Genomic DNA, 16,399 nt, shown 5'->3' with positions numbered 1-16,399 from the left:
GATCTTGGAGGTGAACATGCTGGATGTGGATATACATATACATATACATATATATACACACATACATATACATATATATATACACATACATATACATATATATATACACATACATATACATATATATATACACATACATATACATATATATATACACATACATATACATATATATACACATACACATACATATATACACATACATATATATACATATATATATATATATATATATACACACACACACCAGCTGGGGTACCTGGCACTGCCCAGGTTAACCTGTTTTAGACATAAGCTGTTTTAATCAAAACAATTGCCCAACATTTGTTTTTGTAATGCTGATGTCTTATAAATATAATAGTTAATGGACTAAAGTTTGTCCAGCAGAACTATAAGAGGTGGACTCCCCAAACTAAGCGGAAATACTTCATTAAAAGACAAACACATTTGAAGTCCTTTATGCAGATTTGTTTTGCAATCAAATTTAACAAAATTACACACAAAAGGTAGGTAACAGTAAATGTAAATATCAATGAATCAAAATTGAGGTAGTGGTGTATTTCACTGTTTTTACATTGCAATTTACAAACATAAAATGAATGTATTCAGACAGGAAGTCAAACTGGGTTGTACAGGAAAGTCAGGTGCTTAACAGTTGAGAACATAAAGTAGCTGAAGAAAGGGATTAAATAAACAGAGATGGCCAACACATATACAGGGTTGGAAATTAGAATCTGCCTGGTCATACCCACAGCCTCAGCCTAAGCATGTTGTTGTTTTGCTGAGTGTGCTGTGGCTGTGCTGTGCTGAGTGTGTTGTAGCAAGGGATTAAATAAACAGAGATGGCCAACACATATATAAGGCTGGAAATTTGAATCTGCCTGGTCATACCCACAGTCTCAGCCTAAGCATGTTGTTGTTTTGCTGAGTGTGTTGTGGCTGTGCTGTGCTGAGTGTGCTGTAGAAAGGGATTAAATAAACAGAGATGGCCAACACATATACAGGGCTGGAAATTTGAATCTGCCTGGTCATACTCACAGCCTCAGCCTAAGCATATTGTTGTTTTGCTGAGTGTGCTGTGGCTGTGCTGTGCTGAGTGTGCTGTATAAAGGGATTAAATAAACAGAGATGGCCAACACATATACAGGGTTGGAAATTAGAATCTGCCTGGTCATACTCACAGCCTCAGCCTAAGCATGTTGTTTTGCTGAGTGTGCTGTGGCTGTGCTGTGGTGAGTGTGTTGTAGCAAGGGATTAAATAAACAGAGATGGCCAACACATATATACGGCTGGAAATTTGAATCTGTCTTGTCATATTTGGATGAGTCTTGTCAGTTTGGGAGTTTATTGCACATGGTACAACACTATGGTCTTACATAAATGGCTATTTTGGGGGTAATTTTCAGTTCAAGTTAAAAAAAAAATGGTACCAGTTTGTTCCCCATGTCACGAGGATTCAGAATATATATAGTTTTTAGGGCTACATATTATAGTTTGGGAGTTTATCCCAGACAGACGTAGCCCTTTATGTATATAGATATATACGTCTGGTGCACAAAGCAGGTGGAATTGTAGTACACAAGAGGGTGGAGCCTCTCCAAAATAGCCAGTCGGGTCTTGGTAGCTGCCAGGTGCTCGGATAATGGGCTTTTAGCAGCCTCGTTCTCACCACACGCCTCTAAAATCTTCATTTGTCCTCGTAGTACCTCGTACACAAACTGTCCCACGCTGCTGTTCCTAACTTTTGAACATCTTGAAATGTTGAGCGCCACTCTGAGATGAGACTCGTTAACCGAATATTCTGCCTCTAAGAGCCTCTCAGAGCCACTATTCTCCCACGATTGTTGGAAATGTACCAAAAAAACATACCCCGTGGCTCATTACTCACTGTTCATTATTTGGTGGGATCAGGGCTTTACAGAGTAACGATACCACACCGGAGGACAGCCTGAGCAGCATATACAGCCAAATACACTGATTATTCATCGCATCTGACAGATGAGGCCAACACTGTGAGTGATTGAGTGTGTGTGTGTGTGTGTGTGTGTGTGTGGTGAACTGAAATCCAGGCAAATGTTCATTATTATTTTTATCATTGTTATTATTATTATTAGTAGTAGTATGCACCAGAAGCCACCAAATAGCACAGGGTTTTCACAAAACTTTTTTCAGACAGCCCCCTCCCAAATAAGTAATTTTACCGCGGCTTCTACGCACCTGACATGACCTACTAAATTCAAATTGCCACCTATTATGTAATTTGTGGAACACCATGTATTCATACACGAAAACAGATCTAATCCAGGCGTGAGACTCCTTCTCCTTCTTTGTGCCACTCAACCATGAAGCTGGGTGGTGATACAACAGACAAAAGTTATGCACAACTTCTCCCGTCATGGCACAGTCACTTTGTTTTTGAAAACTAGCTACTCCAGAGCACACTGACCGTGCAGTACCAGACGACTACAAGATAAGGTTCTTCATTGTCCCTGTACTGCTGGGGACAGCAATAAAACAACATTACAAGCACACTCCCTGAGCTACTGAAGACAAAAAGAGCAAAGTAGTAACAAGCTCAGGGATGAGGTTTCAGTCCGAAGACAAAGTGGTTCAGAAATTATTTTGTAGACCACAGGCGTTCCTCAGGGTTCCATGTGGGACCTATTTTGTTAAAACAAAATCATTTGGTTAAATATGGAGTGAGAAAGCTGCCTAAAAGATGTGAGCATAATTCTAACCATTCGTATTCATAACTAATTTCTACGACTACGAAGTCTTCACTGTGAACATGAATTCAAGTTTATGGGTACGAGAAGAAAAGTGTTGAAACAACGTCATGTAGGTCACAGGGTCACAGGGGAAAGTAACTGAACCGAGATTTCTCCAAAAGCGCATGTGTCAAAACCAACAATGGCGGACAACAACAACAGTGTAACGGGTGGACCTGCCGCCTCAGGTGAAAACTCACCAGTAAAGTCAATAATGTGTATATCCAATATTTATTTTATAAAATTGTACTACAACCCCAATTCCAATGAAGTTGGGACGTTGTGTAAAATGTAAATAAAAACAGAATATAATGATTTGCAAATCCTCTTGAACCTATATTCAATTGAATACACCACAAATGTTAAAAACTGATAAACTTTATTGTTTTTGTGCAAATATTTGGTCATTTTGAAATGGATGCCTGCACGTTTCAAAAAAGCTGGGACAGTGGTATGTTTACCACTGTGTTACATCACCTTTCCTTCTAACAACACTCAATAAGCGTTTGGGAACTGAGGACACTAATTGTTGAAGCTTTGTAGGTGGAATTCTTTCCTATTCTTGCTTGATGTACGACTTCAGTTGTTCAACAGTCCGGGGTCTCTGTTGTCATATTTTGCACTTCATAATGCTTCACACATTTTCAATGGGCGACAGGTCTGGACTGCAGGCAGACCAGTCTAGTACCCACACTCTTTTACTACGAAGCCACGCTGTTGTAACATGTACAGAATGTGACTTGGCATCTTTCGTAGCGCTTATGATGGAAGTTGGTTCCTTGGATAAATATATTATTATATTATTCCATATTGATTTATCGCCCTCCAGGTCATGCTGGGACTTTTCTTAAGGATTTTACTGATTTTTTAACATCTATAGTTCGTCTGGAAAAGGTTTTGATTATTGGTGATTTTAATTTACACATTGATGATGACACTTCCAGCCCAGCTAGGGAACTTATATCAATGGCTGAGGCTTTTAATTTTAAGCAGTACGTGTCAGGCCCCACCCACACTAAAGGTCACACTTTAGATTTAGTTTTTGCATTGGGCTTGCATATTGCCAATGTGTGTGTGGAGGATGTTTTTCTGAGTGACCACTGCTGTGTTTTCTTTGACCTGATGGCCCCACCTGAGCCTAGATCAGTACTTACAGAGGCAGTCGCTATGCAGTTCTGTGATAAATTTGACCCTTTACTTTTTAGTGAATTCACTGAAATTGGAGGCGTTATGCACTGTTTTAACAGCCATTGTGCTATTATTTTGGATCAAATAGCACCACTTAAAGCTAATAAGGTTTCCCGTGGCCGGTTCTGTCCTTGGATCAATGATGCAATTATGAATCAAAGGAGATTATGTCACCAGATTGAACGTTTATGGAAATCAACAAAATTGGAGGTCCACAGGCTACATTTAAGAGATCTAATATCCTCCTTAAGTAAGATGTTAGAGGAGGCCAGGGCAAGCTATTTTTAATCGGCTGATTGCCTCAAATAAGAGAAATCCCAAAGTGCTCTTTGACACAATCAGCTCTACTGTGTCACCTGTTGCTCCTGTAACTCCTGTTGTTCTTAAAACAAGTAGTGATGAGTTCCTTAATTTCTTCATTGACAAAGTCAGAGTCATAAAAGATAGTTTGCCACTGTCATTGCCCTCTTGTTGTGGTTCCCGGTATTTGGGACCTCCCCCTCAATGCTGGGCATCCTTTAAGCTTGTTACAATTGAGGACATTCTATCTGTCATCAACAAAATGAAACCATCCTCTGGTATTTTGGATGTACTTCCTTTTAGATTGTTTATGAATGTTTTTGACTCTATTGGGCCTTGTATTGTTAAAATGTTCAATTTGTCTTTGTCGACTGGTGTGTTTCCTTGTTCTTTTAAACATGCTGTTGTGGAACCACGGCTAGAGAAAGCAGGATTGGACTCTACGGAACTGAAGAACTTTAAGCCAATATCAAAGACCCCCTTTTTGGCTAAAGCCTTGGAAAAGGTGGTCTGTGTCCAACTTAAATCATTTTTGCAGACTAACAACATCTATGACACATTTCAGTCTGGGTACCGTGAGTTTCATTCCACTGAAACGGCCCCGTTGAAGGTGTCTAGTGACATTATGATGGCCGCTGATAGCAGTAAATGTTCTGTGCTGGTTTTATTAGATCTATCATCTGCATTCAATACCGTTGACCATGGCATTTTGATTAATAGACTGCAGGATACGGTTGGCATGTCGGGTCCTGTATTAGAGTGGTTTAGCTCTTACTTGGTTGGTAGAACTTTTAGTGTTTCTGTGAACAATGTGATGTCTGAATCTGCTGATCATTTGTGGGGTGTGCCGCAGGACTCAGTCCTGGGTCCGATTTTGTTCCTGCTGTACATCTTTCCTCTTGGTAAGTTGATCCAGCAGTTCTGTGATGTGTCCTACCATTTGTATGCCGATGAGTTGCAGCTGTACTGTTCTTTTAAGACAACTGAAGCCCAGAAAATTTGTTCTCTCATTAGTTGTCTCACTAAAATTACAGAATGGTAAATGGACTGCATTTATATAGCGCTTTTCCATCTGCATCAGACGCTCAAAGCGCTTTACAATTATGCCTCACATTCACCCCGATGTCAGGGTGCTGCCATACAAGGCACTCACTACACACCGGGAGCAATAGGGGATTAAAGACCTTGCCCAAGGGCCCTTAGTGATTTTCCAGTCAGGCGGGGATTTGAACCCAGGATCTTCTGGTCTCAAGCCCAACACCTTAACCACATCACCATCTTGGGGAGGTGATGGTCTGAAAACAGCCTGCAGTTGAATTTTAATGAGACTGAAACACTGATTGTAGCTCCAGATATTAATCCGAGCAGCTCTGTTAAAGGCAGCCTGCGTAACCTGGGTGTCATTTTGGATGGAGGGGTGTCTTTGGAAAATCACACTAGACAGCTCGTTAAGAACAGTTTTTTTTTTTTCAAATTCGGAACATTTCCAAATTATGCAAAATGGTGGCTTTTAATGAGCTAGAGATGATTGTACACGCATTTGTTTCTTTGCGACTTGATTATTGTAACAGTCTCTTTACATGCCTCAATAAGAAAGAGCTGGCCCACCTGCAGGTAGTGCAAAATTCTGCTGCACGACTTCTTACCCGCGCCCACAGAAGAATGCATATTACTCCTGTCCTCAAGTCTTTACATTGGCTCCCTGTTTTTTACAGGATAAATTACAAAATCCTAGTGCTGACCTTTAGAGCTCTACATGGGCAGGCACCGGAATACATTAAGGACCTGATCCAGCCTTATATTTCCAGCAGGAGTTTGAGGTCTTCCAATCAGAACCTGCTGATGGTTCCCCGAACTTGTTTTAAAACTCGAGGGGACAGATCTTTTAAAGCTGTGGCACCTCACCTCTGGAATGAGCTTCCCTGTTCCCTTCGCTCACTGGATTCTGTGGATGTTTTTAGACAGCAACTAAAGACACAATTTTTTAAACTGGCATTTTAGTTTCAATTATATTATTGCTTTATATTTGTATGTGTTGTTTTTATTGTCTATTTATATCGTGTGAAGCACTTTGTGACCTTGGTCTGTGAAAAGTGCTATATAAAGGAGAGCTGGAGGTTTGGACCAAACCCATACCTAAACGTGCACCAACGATGCGTTACATGGTGCTACATGGATCATATGTGGCTTGACGTGGATCATTTATGGCGACACAAGCCACTTGAGGCTGGACGGGGCTCAAATGACTGGTTGGTCGTTGCTCACTAGAGGCTGGCTGATAACTGGCAGATGTGCGGATACGTGGTGGCTTAAAACGTGAATCATTCTTCAAATAATCGCTGACACACCCATGTGTGGCTCATTATTCATGGCTTTTTATTCTGTGGGACCGAGGCTTAACATTCAGGCAATTCTTTTAAGGTTAAAAATTGCAACAAAAAAAAAAAAAAAAAATCATGAATTGCCATGCAATGTCACAGTTAAATAAAACCTCATGCAACACATTTCAGTTAGTTATACTGTTAAGTTTTTATTTTTTGTACCGTTGTCTCAATTATATAAAAAGTGTCATTTTATCTAGGTTTTCAACTTTGTATCCAACATACTGTCCCTCGCTGCATAACGGCAATTCAGAGGTGTCGTATCACTTTTTCTTCTGGCACTGGCTAATTACTGGCTGTCCCAGACAATAGGACAAGCCTTATCAGTGTTCACTGATATGATGGAGCAAAAAAAAAAAAACCATGACCCAAAAACGTGTGTGGGTGAAGGACAGGCAACTCAAAACAACAACCAGGTTTACATTAGTGTGTGATTCAAGCCGAATCAGATTTCAACAAAACTTGGCTCAGAGATGGAACCTACCAAGAAACGAACTTTCCCAAAATTTCTCGACCGAAAACAAAACGGTGACCTTGCCAGGGGTCATCAAAGTTCAAGTTCAAAAATACGCACAAACTGATATTTCATTACATTCCCATCTTTCAAGTGGTGTAACATTGAGCACCATCAAGTCCCCAAACTAGTTTATCTATAAAATGACATAGGAAGGTAAACTCTTTCATCTTATACGTATACATATTAGGATGGTGCTTCATATAAGGGGTGCTCAAAGTCTGGTCATTTTGCAAAATTGGCTGTATTTAAAACCCCATAATCCTCTGCACCATCAAGACCCAATCAGATTTCAATGTTATCAACAAATATAGGCCCTTTGTTTTTTTTTCAATATTTTATTTTGGTTTTTCAATTTTGACAAACTAACAGGGCTCAGGTGCATTAATATTTGGTAGTTTCACATGTTAACAGATACAGAAAAAATAAAACAAAATAACAGGAAGGAAATATATTAGAGACACAGCACTAGTCAAAATTACTTGTTTCAAGATGAACCAGAAATGAATTGCACATAGAAAATCTATTCCTCGAACAGGACTGTAAGGATCTCATATTTATCAATAACAGCATTTCAGAGAGCCACACTTTAAAGGCCCTTTTTTAATATTGGGGTCTTGATGGTGCTGGCCACCAGGGGGTGTCAAAGTACTCGACTTGCCTAATTCTGAGGAAGTTTAGCGCCACCTGGTGGCCCACGCCATCAGCCTTTTTAAATGAAATTTGCAGGAGTGGATACACCAACATCTATACTTTATACAACAGTTGACAGAATTTTGGGGACTCCTCTTATATTGATGTGATACCCCTTTAAAATCAAGTCATTGGTCAGACATTTGTCTCTTGATTTGCGTCATCTGGAGTACAAGAGTTCATGCATGACTTACTTAGATATGCCTCAAATTGCCTTTCCCTTGGCAGACTTGAGGATTTTGGTACGGGAAAAATAACTTCAGGAAAATTCTTACGTTCTATTGAACAGGTCATGATACCAATACACATGTATTGGATTGACTGTATATAAGGGAAGGAGAATCAAAAGAAAATATCATCGGATCATACATGCATTCATGTGGTAATACATGCAATTGGGTTAGCGAGCATGTGTTCAATGACCTGATTAAAAAGGGGTATCAAACCAGTATAAGAGTGCCCAAAATTCAGCCAACTGTTATATAAAGTATAGATGATAGTTTATCCACTCCTGCAAATTTCGTTAAAAAAGGCTCATGGTGTAGGCCACCAGGTGGCGCTAAACTTCCTCAAAATTGGGCACGTTGAGTACTTTGGCACCCTCTGTTGGCCAGCACCATCAAGACCCCAATGTTATTCAATTGTATTTGATAGAGTAGGCCCTATATTTGTTGATAACACTGAAATCTGATTGGGGTCTTGATGGCACAGAGGGTTATGGGCCTTTAAATACAGCAATTTCATGAAATGACCAGACTTTGAGCGTCCCCTATATTCGAACGATCGATCCCCCAACCTAATATGTATATAAGATGAAAGAGTTTGCCTCCATAAGTCATTTGATAGTTAAACTGGCTTGGGGACTTGATGGCGCTGAATGTTACACCACTTGAAAGATGGGAATAGGGCTGCAGCTATCGACTACTTTAGTAATCAAGCATTCCATTGTTTATTCTGGCGATTAATCGGATAAAAAGCATTTCTGCGTTTTTAAACATCAACAGTCCAGGGCTCTTCCTAAGCAATGGCACAATGTCGCTGCGCCATCACACAGATTGTCAAATGTAGTGTATCCCTTTCCGTTTTCCTGGGAAATCATTTATTTTTTCACATCTTTACAAGTTTTGGATCTTTCGTTGGTGTCAGGAGCTCAGTCAAAGTCTTGACATTTTGTTGAAATGGCAATGGGTTGTGCCTGTTTTTTGTTGTACCCAACTTGTAAAATTGAACCTTTTTTTTTTTATTATTTTATTTTTAATGTTGGTGAGCTGGGTCCCTGCATGATTTTTTTAATCCCTCTTTCTCTGCGATTCAGCAGATGCATTTCAGCTGCAGGTTGAACATGCAAGCCTTGCAGTCACTGTTTTATTATTATTATTTTATTTAAGCGTACCGTGTAAGCTTAAATAAAGCTTCACAAACAAGCAATGCTTCACAAACAAGGTAACCGTGCTTGTGAAGCATAGTTAACTGTCCAAAAAAGTGAAAATAAAAAGTGAAAACACTCAGTGCGAGTCTGAGGAAAACACAGAAGAAAGAGAGGACTTCTTTCAGAGACTGTTTGTCAGTGTGGCCGGGGACGGAGCTGTGACTCGCCTGGTGTGAGGGGAACATGGCTGCCACGCAGGAACTCAAACGAAAGGATAAATTACTTTCCCAACTGTTTGATGTCGCCTCCAAACAAAATCACCAAATAGCAACTCTCAACAACACTCTGCTGGACACAGTTGTTTGGGACTCACAAACCTGTCCCTTAAGTCCTGCCTCCTGTTCAACCCCTCACCAGGTATCAAAAACAGTGACTCTTTCAAACCGCTTTTCTGTTCTGTCATCGAACTCACCCGCTCCAGATGCCCTGGTTCAGCATTTATCTCCACCCGTTCCTTTGGAACCACTGAACCTCCGCTCCGAACATGTTACAACCAATTCTGTTTTCCGAGTCCACTGGTAAACTTCAAACGGATACCGGGCACTCCACAAAATCTTCCACCAGGCGAAAAATTTTGAGAGAGGCTGTCAGATGAAGGTCCAGCGGGGATCCGGGCCTGTCTCCTCCTCAGCCGCCGGTCTCATCGCTGCCTGTGCCTCCTCCCCCACCAGCCGCGCGGCGACTAAACACCGCGGCGCAGCCTGCGGTCCTGCGGCTTTCAGGTGCGGGGTGGCCCGAACAAGCTGCCGCGCACACGGTCTCTCCGCGGCGGCAGGTGGTGGCACGGCCACAACGGGCCGCAACTCCGTCTGCCTTGGGAAAGGGTGCCTCCACCCAGCCTCGATCCACGGCTGAGGGGTCTCCGCCTGGCCGTCCGTGTCAGCCCCACGCCCCCACCTCTGCTTCCCCTCGTGTTGATCTACAGTGCAGAAGTCCTCGCCCGGACCCACTTCAATCTCTGTTCCCCCCGACAACTATTTTAATTGGAGATTCTATCATCAGGAAGGTTCGTTATTTCAACACTATCACCCACTGTTTCCCCGGAGCTACTGTGTCCCACATTATTAAAGTTCTCCCTGATCTGCTAATGTCCATGCCGTCTTTTGTTTATCGGATCATTGTTCATGTGGGAACAAATGACATTGCACGTGCGAGGTCTGAGCTGACCAAACAGGACTTTAAAGAACTTTTAAACCTGCTTAAGCCGTGGTTTTTGGACGGTATATCAGTGTTTTTATCTGGGCCCCTCCCCGCGCAACACCGAGGCGATGAGTGTTTCAGCCGGACCCACTATATGAACTCTTGGCTGCACTCTCTATGCAGATTTCATCAGATTAATTTCATAGACAATTTTAACCTTTTTTGGAACTGACCCACCTACTTCAGACCCGATGGCATCCACCTCAACAGTTTTGGTAACCACCTCCTCAAGGATAATATCCACTACACCGTCAATAACACTGCACTTGTTTTTGATTGACTGCCGGATTCATGCACGCCCCCTACCCACTCCCGCACACAATGCATCATCAGCACTGCCTCTCGAACAAAACGTATTCACCACATCCCAGTCATTATTACAAAACGGTCTCAGTCAAACTCTCACAAATCTTCATTCAAACATAATAATCTAAAATCATTATCTAAATATATTCCACCACATCCAACAATCCATTCTACTCCAATAATATTAAATATGGCCCTTTTAAATATCCACTCACTTTCAAATAAGACTTTTATTGTTAATGACCTGCTTTTAGACAAAAAAAAAAACTTGATTGTTTATTTTTAACTGAAACTCGGCTGGGTGCAGATGCTGGTGCAGTTCTCACTGAGGTCCTTCCACAGAACTATAGTTCTTTTTATTCTACTAGGGGTGCTAAAAGGGGCGGTGGCACAGCATCTATAACAAACACCTTGGCCACCAAACCTATTTTATTCGAACAGTTCACAAGTTTTGAATATCATGCAATTGTTTTTAGCAACCCCACAATTTTATCTGTTACTATTTATCGGCCACCCAAAAATTCTGGTGATTTTATTAATGAGTTTTCAGAATTTTTAACCTATTTACATAGTTCTTATGACAGGATAATTTTAACAGGTGATTTTAACATACATATGGATAACCCTTCAGATCCACTCACTGTTAAGTTTTTAAACATATTGGACTGTATGGATTTTACTCAACATGTCACACGGCCGAGTCACGGCAGGGGGCACATCCTGGACCTTGTGATCACGCCAGGAGTGTGTCCTCTATTTGTGACTTAGCTGTGTCTGATCATTTCTGTGTATTTTTTAACATCACCTGTGATTTACAGAGGAGGGCCCCCGTGAGAACTGTGAGGACGTCATTTTACTCCGGAAGTGTAAAGGGGCGGTGGTGAGGCCCCTGCTGAAGAAGAGCAATTTAGACTCCAGTGATTTTAACAATTTTAGACCGGTGTTCAATTTACCATTTTTAAGTAAAATTTTAGAAAAACTAGTCTTTATTCAGCTTAGTGATTTTATTAATTTATTAATTATCAATGTCCTAGAGCAGTTTCAGTCAGGATTTAGGGTGAACCACAGCACTGAGACAGCCCTTTTAAAGGTATTAAATGATTTTAGATTAAATTTTGATTCTGACAGTGTTGGTTCTACTGGATCTGAGCGCAGCTTTTGATACAGTGGACCACACTGTCCTTTTAGTTAGTTTGAAGAACATTGGCCTCTCTGGTACTGTACACAAATGGTTTACTTTGTATCTTACAGACAGGACTTTTATGGTAAGTCTCGATACCTGCTCTTCTCATGTTCATGAAGTCACATGTGGTGTGCCCCAGGGTTCGATTTTGGGACCAGTCCTTTTTAACCTGTAGATGCTCCCACTTGGTGGTGTCAGCAGGAGACATGGAGTTAGCTTTCACAGCTACGCAGATGATACACAGCTGTATGTCTCTGTGTCTCCTGATGACACAAGACCAGTGGACACACTTTTTAACACTATCTTAGATATCGAATCCTGGATGGCAGAAAACTTTCTCCATCTCAACCAGGACAAAACCGAAGTTTTAGTTATTGGTCCTGAGGCCCTGAGAATGAAACTTTTACCAAAACTTCAGTCAGTTTCTTTTAATTCATCTCCACAAGTGAGAAACTTGGGTGTAATTTTAGACTCTGAGCTGACTTTTATTCCACACATTAAACATATTACTATTCGTTCACGCACGCACATGTGAACAATTAAAAGAAAATAAAATGTCTGGCTGCAGGCAGTTAGTTCCTTGCTCTCCGCTCAAACTCTCTCATCACTGTGTTAAAAAAAGGACATAAGTCCTGCTCACAGACTGATTGAGGACATGTCCACATGAAGTATAACTCGAGACATCTCCACATTTACTCACGACGGTTCGTTCGCGTGCATGTGTGCGTGCATCTCGCGGTCACAGGAGGAAAGATAAACTATAACAGAACTCAGAGCGCAGACCTGCAGTTCAGCAGAAGAACAAATATAAACTAGAAGAGAAATCAGAGTGCACAGTCTGTCTGTAGCCAAACTGTGCACTCTGATTTCTCTATGCAGAGAACCTGCCTGCTCTCTGCCCCCTGCTGTGCGCACCTGATGCAGAAATTCCTGCATCAACATGACGCAACAGGAAGCAACTCGAAGTGGGCCAGGTCTAAAATTGACTTTTGGTTGTGCAAACCTACTTCAGACCCGATGGCATCCACCTCAACAGTTTTGGTAACCACCTCCTCAAGGATAATATCCACTACACCGTCAATAACACTGCACTTGTTTTTGATTGACTGCCGGATTCATGCACGCCCCCTACCCACTCCCGCACACAATGCATCATCAGCACTGCCTCTCGAACAAAACGTATTCACCACATCCCAGTCATTATTACAAAACGGTCTCAGTCAAACTCTCACAAATCTTCATTCAAACATAATAATCTAAAATCATTATCTAAATATATTCCACCACATCCAACAATCCATTCTACTCCAATAATATTAAATATGGCCCTTTTAAATATCCACTCACTTTCAAATAAAATGTCTGGCTGCAGGCAGTTAGTTCCTTGCTCTCCGCTCAAACTCTCTCATCACTGTGTTAAAAAAAGGACATAAGTCCTGCTCACAGACTGATTGAGGACATGTCCACATGAAGTATAACTCAAGACATCTCCACATTTACTCACGACGGTTCGTTCGCGTGCATGCGTGCGTGCATCTCGCGGTCACAGGAGGAAAGATAAACTATAACAGAACTCAGAGCACAGACCTGCAGTTCAGCAGAAGAACAAATATAAACTAGAACAGAAATCAGAGTGCACAGTCTGTCTGTAGCCAAACTGTGCACTCTGATTTCTCTATGCAGAGAACCTGCCTGCTCTCTGCCCCCTGCTGTGCGCACCTGATGCAGAAATTCCTGCATCATCATGATGCAACAGGAAGCAACTCGAAGTGGGCCAGGTCTAAAATTGACTTTTGGTTGTGCAAGTAACTTTTTTTGGTGCAAGTAATTTTTTTTGTTACTAGCAACAGTGCAAGTAGGTTAAGAAATGTATTTCGACCCCTGATTTCAGATGATCAGCGTGGACCCTCTTTCTCCTAAAAGGTTTTATTTTACTGTGTGTCACGTTGGAAAGCGGTAGCTTTCGTGCTAAATTGATTAGCGCTTACATGGATTAAGTGCATGCTCTAAGTCTTCTTCTGTTTTTGTTTTTTTTTGGGGGGGGGGGGGTGTTACAGCACCACACACACACAGGCTTGGCTTATGTACTACAATGTTAAACGGAGCATCAATGCACAGAATTTGCCTCAAACATTTTGTGTAATCAAATTATTCGAGTTATTCGACTAATTGTTTCAGCCCTAGATGGAAATTTAATGAAATATCAGTTTTTGCATATTTTTGCCTTGAACTTTGATGACCCCTGGCAAGGTCACCATTTGGTTTTTGGTCAAAAAATTTTGGGAAAGTTCATTTCTTGGTAAGTTCCATCTCTGAGCCATGTTGCATCGAAATCCAAGTCGGGTTGAATCACAGCCTGCCTGATCAACTCAACAGTGACAAGCTTCAAGCGCACAGCAGAATGCTTTAAACTGGCACCTTGTCATCGACAAGCTTCAAGCGCACAGCAGAAGGCTTTCCATCCATCCATCCATCCATCTTCTTCCACTTCATCCAAGGTCGGGTTGCGGGGGCAGCAGCTCAAGCAAAGCCACCCAGACCTCCCGATCCACCCAGACCTCCCCCCCGCTCCTCCGGGGGAACCCCGAGGCATTCCCAAGCCAGCTGCAAGATGTTGTCCCTCCAGTGTGTCCTGGGTCTTCCCCGGGGGCCTCCTCTCGATGGGATGTGTCCAGAACACCTCTCCAGCGAGGCATCCTGGGGGCATCCGAAAAAGATGCCTGAGCCACCTCAGCTGGCTCCTTCAACGTGGAGGAGCAGCGGCTCCTCCGAGTGACCGAGCTCCTCACCCTATCTCTAAGGGAGCGCCCAGCCACCCTGCGGAGGAAACTCATCTCAGCCACTTGTACTCGCGATCTTGTTCTTTCGGTCATAAGCCAAATCTCATGACCATAGGTGAGGGTCGGAACGTAGATTGATCGGTAAACTGAGAGGTTTCCCAACCTGCTCAGCTCTCTCTTCACCACGATGGTCCGATACAGCGACCGCATCACTGCAGCACATCCGTCTGTCAATCTCACGCTCCATCTGGCCCTCTCTCATGAACCAGACCCCGAGATACTTAAACTCCTCCACTTGAAGTAAGGACACTCCACCAACCTGAAGAGGCCAAAGCACCTTTTTCCGGTCGAGAACCATGGCCTCGGATTTGGAGGTGCTGATTTTCATCCTGGACGCTTCACACTCGGCTGCAAACCGCCCCAGTGCACGCTGAAGGCCCTGATTTGACAAAGCCAACAGAACCACATCGTCCTCAAATAGCAGAGACAAGATTCTGTGGTTCCCAAACCAGACCCCTACACCCTGACTGCGCCTAGAAATTCTGTCCATAAAGGTAATAAATGGTGCCAAAGGGCAGCCCTGGTGGAAGCCAACATGCGCTGGAAACAGGCTTGACTTACTACCAGCAATGCAAACCAAGCTCCTGCTGCGGTCGTACAGGGACCGGATAGCCCTTAAAGGACCCCGGCCCAGTACTCCCGGAGCACACCACAGAGGGCGCCTTGAGAGACACGGTCGAACGCCTTTTCCAGATCCACAAAACACATGTGGACTGGCTGGCGAACTCCCATGAACCCTCGAGCACCCGATGGAGGGTGTAGAGCTGGTCCAGTGTGCCGCAACCAGGACGAAAACCACACTACTCCTCCCGAATCTGAGGTTCAACTATCAGTCAAATTCTCCTCTCCAGTACTCTGGAATAGACCTTACCGGGGAGGCTGAGGAGTGTGATCCCCCTGTAGTTAGAACATACCCTCCGGTCACCCTTCTTAAATAAAGGGACCACCACCCCGGTCTGCCAATCCAGAGGCACTGTCCCCGACCGCCACGCGATGTTGCAGAGACATGTCAACCAAGACAGTCCCACAACATCCAGAGAGCCTTGCCACCGAGGAGCTTTCTGACCACCTCGGCAACTTCGGCCTGGGTGATGGATGAGTCCGCCTCTGAGTCCCCAATCTCTGCTTCCTTTTTGGAAGACATGACAATGGGACTGAGGAGATCCTCGAAGTACTCCTTCCACCGCCTGACAACATCCCCAATCAGGGTCAACAGCTCCCAGGAGAGCTGCTTCCGCCTCCAGAGGCATCAGACGGTTTGACCGGAATTTCTTCAAGGCCGACCGATAGTCCTCCTCCATGGCCTCCACAAACTCCTCCCAGACCCGAGTTTTTGCCTCTGTGACCGAACAGGCTGCAGCACGCTTGGCCTGCCAGTACCTGTCAGCTGCCTCCAGAGTCCCACCTGCCAACAAAGACAAGTAGGACTCCTTCAGCTTGACAGCATCCCTTACTTCCGCCGTCCACCACCGGGTTTGGGGGTTGCCACCGAGACAGGCACCAGAGACCCTGAAACCACAGCTACGAGTGGTCGCATCGACAATGGAGGTGGAGAACACGGTCCGCTCGGACTCCATGTCTCCAACCTCCCCCAGGA

The 16,399-nt window shown here is 43.2% G+C and overlaps 1 protein-coding gene across 2 annotated transcripts in view; it reads right to left on the bottom strand.

Annotated features, from left to right (window-relative positions):
• The window catches only part of crata (carnitine O-acetyltransferase a), a 117,572-nt gene that overhangs the window by 80,412 nt on the left and 20,761 nt on the right, over positions 1–16,399 (bottom strand). The gene's annotated exons all lie outside the window — the stretch shown is intronic.

Source organism: Thalassophryne amazonica, chromosome 17 (genome assembly GCF_902500255.1).
Source record: "Thalassophryne amazonica chromosome 17, fThaAma1.1, whole genome shotgun sequence".
Lineage (NCBI taxonomy): Eukaryota > Metazoa > Chordata > Actinopteri > Batrachoidiformes > Batrachoididae > Thalassophryne > Thalassophryne amazonica.
Note: the sequence above shows the minus strand (reverse complement) of the source record. Positions and strands in the feature narration are given on the sequence as shown.